The sequence below is a fragment of the Cornus florida genome, unplaced genomic scaffold (genome assembly GCF_030987335.1).
Source record: "Cornus florida cultivar Cherokee Brave unplaced genomic scaffold, ASM3098733v1 CherokeeBrave_3.0.0_Hap2_Chr10, whole genome shotgun sequence".
Classification (NCBI taxonomy): domain Eukaryota; kingdom Viridiplantae; phylum Streptophyta; class Magnoliopsida; order Cornales; family Cornaceae; genus Cornus; species Cornus florida.
In genome coordinates this window covers 37,384,909-37,391,026 of record NW_026775580.1, presented here as the reverse complement: position 1 = coordinate 37,391,026, position 6,118 = coordinate 37,384,909, and the positions used below count along the sequence as shown (strand labels likewise).

General features: G+C 36.1%; 1 pseudogene; it reads left to right on the top strand.

The window, feature by feature from the left end:
• Window positions 1–512: 512 nt before the first annotated feature.
• On the top strand, window positions 513–611 carry LOC132280509 (small nucleolar RNA R71; annotated as a pseudogene).
• The last annotated feature ends 5,507 nt before the right edge of the window (window positions 612–6,118 follow it).

The following is a 6,118-nucleotide window of genomic DNA, read 5'->3' as shown; positions in this document are numbered from 1 at the left end:
CAAGAGAAATTCGGGTGATTCCTCCAACTAGGATTGTAATGATTGCAATAAGGATTGTTCCTTTGATTAGCAAAAATAACATTTACTTATTCATGATGCTCACTTTACACATGTCCATGGGGACAATTAGAAGTAGAATGTAAAACACTTGAACAAGTCATACATGTCTCATTAGATGCATGATGAGAATGGTTAGGGAAGGAAGATACTTGATTCGCCAAATTTTGGTTGATCAAAAATTGATCAAACCTTTGAGATAATGATTTTATTTCGCGGCAATTTCATTGGAGTGGTCGACTTGATGTAAGCCAACACTCTTCCTACCACTAGAATTTTAACCATTCTAAGAAGATAAAGTACGATGCAAAGAATTTGCACTTATGCTCTCATAAAGATGCCACACATCGTCCTTATGCCTATCAATGTAAGAGCCACTCATGGAAGCATCAACCATGCCCTTGTAATTATCCGATAAGCTCTCAAAGAAATATTGAACTAATTGCCATTTGGGCATGTCATGATGTGGACACTTCCTAAGTAATTCATTAAAGCGTTCCTATGCCTCATGAAATGGTTCCCTATCCTCGTGTGAAAATTCTCGAATTGAAGTTCTCATGGCATTGGTCTTAGAAACCGGATAGTACTTCTTCAAGAACTCTTGTTGCATTTCCGCCCAAGAAGTTATTGAAAAAGGCCTAAGATTGCTAAACCAATATTTTACCTTATCTTTAAGGGTGAATGGAAAAAGTTCAAACCTTAAGACCTCTTCCGGCATGTCCATGTATTTTAAGGTGGAACATACTTCAAGAAATTCATCCAAATACTTGTAAGGTTCTTCACTTGGAAGTCCATGATAATTAGGAAGTATTTGTATGGTTTATGGTTTGATTTCATAGTGGTGTGCTCTAAATGGTAGCAATTGAATGCATGTGGGTGCATTATATTCATTAGGCACATAGTGATCTTTTAAAGCAAGGGGAGGATTAGCAATTGGAGGTGCAACATGGGCACCTTGATTCCCTTGAATGATGGGAGGTGGTGGAGCATAGATTGGCCTTGGCATTCCCAATGGGACTTGTATGTTATCATGATGCACATTGGGGTAGAGGATACCTTGTTGGTCTATGTGACCAAGGTCCTCCACATGGTCCTCATTGTGTCTTTCCATTGATGAAATGGATTGACTAGAACTACCTCTTCCCCTAGGGTTTCGAACAATGGATTCAAAATGAAAATTTAAAGGGACAAGAGTAGGTCTCAATGATCTACGACCATGCATGCACAATGCAACACAATAAGCAATAACAACAAACACTTCACCTTCACAACAAATCAATAATCAACAACCTTCCTCCACGTACAATGTTCTCATACTCCCATGCTTTAACAATAGTATGCAAGAAAAGTTAATTGCCTCCACGTGGGCTCACGATTTATCTAAGAATTGAATTACAAGCCTCCATGTGGGCCAACGATTTAACTAAGGGTTTGAGTAAGAAAAAGCTCACAAAGGTCCTTTAGCACTTCAACTCCAAATTTTTATCTTAGCTTAGCAATTTTTTTATGATTTTAGCCTTTTTTTCCTTTCCTTGCTTAGTTCTTTTACTTGGAATACTCCTTTGCTCACCTTCTTAGCCCAATGCTCCTTGTCAAACAAAAACAAACACAATAAGTAACAAAAATTGAAAACAAAGTAAAGACATGATCAAAAGAATACTAATTCCTAATTGATTCCACAAATACGACATTGCCAATCAATCAATCCCCGGCAACGGCATCAAAAACTTGGTGCGTCATCAATTCAAACCCAAAGTTTATGCAGTGCGGCCAAGTTTTACATTTAGAAATTGCCACTACTACCTTTCACTAAAAATATAGCTAAGGCAAGTAGGGATCATACCAAGGGATTGAGGTCGTACTAGGTTGAGGAATCAAAATTAGGGTTAGTAGGTCGAGTGATCAAAATAGTAGTTGGTTGGTTGGATTACACTAGATGCAAATTAAACTATGGAAAACAATAATGCAATAGAGAGAATAAAAGAGAGAGAGATCTTGGGGTTTAAAGGTTACCACTAAGCATAGCTTTTCTACACCTTTAATGAATGATTAATGAGGGGAAGAACATGTATTACAATAAGGTGTGTGCGTGTGTGGTTGTCCCAACAAGCATGGATGACAAATTAAGCATATATTGTCTAAGCAACATGGTGGATAGCACAACATATCAAACTAAGACATTAATCCTTTCTTAAAGCTCACAATCCAAACACATCACAAGGTTAGACATATATATTACTTGTTTTCATAAGTATAAAACATCAACAACAAGCATGGATTGTCCTCCCATTTGACAACTACACTACAACTAAGCTAATGACATGAAATTAAACTAAATAAACTAAGGGAGATGTACAATCCATCAAGAAATGAGTATGAACCATCAAATAAACCACAAGAACATGACATTAAGCACTATGTTTTGACAATTTCTAGATCTATAGCATCAATATACATAGACATGCATCAATAACACAAGAAATAGAGACAAACACATGAACATCTATTCTAGCATACATAGACATTTGGATAGAATGAAATGGTCAATTGGAAGCATTAAACCATATAAATCATTAAGTAAACAAGATCTATATATATAAAAGTGTCAAGACATGAATCATAATACAAATCCCCTCAAAAATACATAAATCAAAAAGTAGAAAGAATGCTTAGGGCTAACTCTAGCCCCAAGAGGATGTCTAGCCACTCATGGATGATGTCCTCCAACCCTCAAGGGCAAGCTCCATGGAAGAAATCTACTCCTTGATTGATGAATAGTCTCCAATGGTGTCTCTAGTCTCCCTCCTCTCCTTTGCTTCCTCACTAAGTATTATCTTCTAAGAGTGTGTGTGTCAAAAGTCTCTCTCAAAAAGTGGCTCATATTCCTTGTATAGGTAGGTCAAAAATCACCCCAAATGAGCTGGGCTCGTACACCAATAATCCTTTAATGATTGGATATGAGACAACTTTTAATAAGTTGGAATTTGAATTTTTCTCGGGATTTGGGAGGTTTGATTGATCGAACTTGAGGTGCGATCGATCAAACATGGCTGAGATATATCGAATTGAAGTTGGATCGATCCTCAATGGTGGCGCCTTTTTGGATAAAAACAAATCTGAGATATTTTGAAGATATTTTTGGGAAAAAGGACAAAAGTGGTTGGTAGGGTGGTACAACTGGATAAGATCAATCATTTGGATAAAGACAAGATGGTTCGATCGATCAGAGAATGAGGTTGGATCTATCGAAGTTTGAGATTTTTGAATAGGAACAAACATGGCTCAGATCCATCTTGAAGTGCTGAGATCGATGAAAGTTGGATTGATCGAACTTTTCTTAAGATCGATCGAAGTTGCTGAAAGTCCACCCTTTACTTCCTTTTGCTCTACTTTGCTCATTTCTTTGATTCATCCCAAAATTGCTTCATTTCTGCTCTTATTTGGCTGAGTTAGCTTATTTTAGGGATAAGTACCTGAAAATGGAAATAATACAAAATTAATCTAAAGCGTGAAAATAAGATAGATAAAGGTCCTAGAATACCTAAGCTTAAGGGGTTTAAATACGCACTTTTCAGCGCTCATCAAATAACCATATCCTTAAATTACCATTTTAAAGCTTCTTTAAATCAAATATAAGATTCTGAATACACACACACACACATATGCATATATACGCAATCTAAACTACCAAAACTTAAAAAAATATAACCTTACGTACGCAACACACCCCTGATGTTTGTCAAATTATACCACTCACAATAAAACGAATCCTTGAAGGATAGGGCTATATTGAGGATGTCAAACCACAGAGACTGTCGTAGTTTATTTAAGCATCCAATTAATATGATTTTGATTCAAGGAGAAAAGTTGATTGATTTGATTGTTTGTCATGAACATAAAATAAAAAAACTAAATTAAATTAAAGATAAGATCAAGAGAAAGAAAGTCTTAGGGATTGACTTCACCACGAATCTCGTGTTATGGTCAACCATTCAACTTTGGGACTTCATAGTTTATGTATCAAATTAATTAAACTCAATAACATTTGTTTTAATTCGGGTTTTAAAGAAAGATGTTCTATGAACTTCAACTAACTATAACATATCTTCAGTTGGCACGAATTATCTACCTACCTACTTCTAATCTAATGTTGCATTATAACTCGTCTTCCCATGGTATAGATTATGAAAACAATCATTCACGAAAAATGTTTAAACACCATTGCATAATCTCCATTCTTATGTCCAATAGGCCTCTACTATACCGTCCAGTAAGAACAAGTTAAGAACAGTTTAAGAACAATTATATCTAAGACAATGTAATAATCATTCAAAAACCATTAATTCATTAAAACACCAATTGGTTCGTAATCAGTTGGTCATAATTATACAATTAAGATACTGTAGGCACTAAATAATTCACATGATGGGTTCATACTATAATTTGGGCTTATCATCAATTTGATCCCACTTTGAAATATGGGCCGCTTAGCCAAACCACCTAAGCCCACTACTAGATATGGGTCATGGATCAACCCAAACTACTCAACCCACTTTAATAGGTCAATTTCAAATTGCTAACTAACTAGGCCCATTTGGAGATTAGGTTAGTTAAATAAAATTATAATTATTCTTAATATATATATATATATATATATATATATTTGAGGATAATTATCACTTAGGATAATTATCCAAATTATAATTGTGATAATTATCCAAAGTGACTCAAATGACTATTTTGTCCCTTCATGAATTCTTTAAATAGAAGCGAGGGGGGAAGGAGAAAGGGGATCGGGAGAGAAGCAGAAAGCTCTACCGAATTCTACACACATTCACCTCTTAAAGCTTTGAAAACTCAACACTTTGAATATAAAAGACTATAAGCACGTTTTACAAGTGCCAGTCCTATTCAAAGTCTTTCATTCAATCGTTTGAGATTAAGCTTTTACGGCTCTCAATCGTAAATCAATCCAAGTTTCCTTCATTTCCCGGAGATTTGAAAAAATTTCGTTGTAGCCGATTCAACATCAAATATTGAAGCATTTGCACCGAAGATTTAGGAGATCAAATTGGAGGGCATTCTTTCTTTATAAAGAATATTACAGAGAATTGTACCCCTTTTATCAAATATTAATAAAATTTATTTTTTGCTCCTTATTTTGTTCTTTATTTTACAGATACAAAATTTGTGTGTACAAATTTCTGGCACGCCCGGTGGGACCCTTCCTGCCTCTCATCTCTTTCTTCTATATCAAATCATCAAGACTCATCTTTATCAGAATCCATGGCACCTCCCAAGATTCAGACAAGCAAAAATACCCAAAAGAACATCGTTGCCACGAAGGTCAACGTCAAAGTTACCATAAAAAGTGGCATGAAGACTAAGAACCTGTCAAGCGATGAAAATGCCTCAATTGGCCTTGTGACACGAAGCAAGGCCCTAGCAACCGCTTCATCCAAACAACAATAAATTTTGGGGAAAACCAATCCCGTTGAATCAATGAGTGTGAAGACTCAACATGTCAGCACCCTTAACATCCATAAGGTCAACTCTGACATTGCTTCGAAGAAGACCCTATTGCCGGATTCACCTCGTTCCCTTTCTGATGATAATTCTAGCGTTGGTTCATTTTCTGAGTCACCACATGAGACCTCGGAACAATCAATCACTTCGAAAAATTTTGGCTCTTAAGGTCTTTCCTATTCAGATGTCATGATGGCTATAATGACTGACGCAACTTCGGTGGAAGACCAATTAGCCACGATGTCACGTGCAATTGAAAATCTCACAACGGCTGGTGAAGAGAAAGATTTGTAGATTGCCACGCTCATGAACAAGTTAGAAACTCAGAATCTTGGTAAGTCAAAGCAGCCATATGAGAATCCTTCAAATTCAACGCCTTAAGGTACTCAATCAGAAGATTATCACGGGACGCCTATAGTAGAACAAGTAGCTGACCAAACCAGTCGTGTTTCTTCTATTGCTTCGTTGTCTGTTCAACAATTACAAGATATGATTACAAACACAATCCATGCTCAAATATGGTGGAGTCCCTCAA